The sequence below is a fragment of the Triticum dicoccoides genome, chromosome 3A, assembly GCF_002162155.2.
Source record: "Triticum dicoccoides isolate Atlit2015 ecotype Zavitan chromosome 3A, WEW_v2.0, whole genome shotgun sequence".
Lineage (NCBI taxonomy): Eukaryota > Viridiplantae > Streptophyta > Magnoliopsida > Poales > Poaceae > Triticum > Triticum dicoccoides.
This window is the reverse complement of record NC_041384.1, coordinates 681,690,428-681,690,949: the sequence shown is the minus strand read 5'-3', so window position 1 is coordinate 681,690,949 and position 522 is coordinate 681,690,428.

Here is a 522-nt window from a genome sequence, read left to right as displayed (position 1 = left end):
ACGGGGGTCCTGTTGATCAGGAGGGGTGTGGCGTACCGCAAAACAGAGGAAACGGACTTGTGTTGGAGCTCTACGGTCGAAACGGGGGTCCTGTTGATCGGGAGGGGTGTGGCGTACCGCAAAACAGAGGAAACGGACTTGTGTTGGAGCGCTACGGTCCAAACGGGGGTCCTGTTCATCGGGAGGGGTGTGGCGTACCGCAAAATGGGACTCCACGGGATACTGTTCATCTCCACCGTCGACCCCCTCCAGCCTCCATGAGCTACTGTTCATCCACCGTCGACCTCCTCCAGCCTCCACGGGCTCCTGTTCATCCAGCCTCCACCGCGCGCTACTCCACCGGCTACTGTTCAACCACCCCTCCACCGTCTACTATTTATCCAGCCCTCCACACCATGGGGTCCTGTTCAACCACCCCTCCACGGGCATCCTCCACCGTCTACTGTTTATCCTGCCCTCCACACCATGGGGTCCTGTTCATCCACCCCTCCACGGGCACCCCTCCACCGTCTACTGTTCATC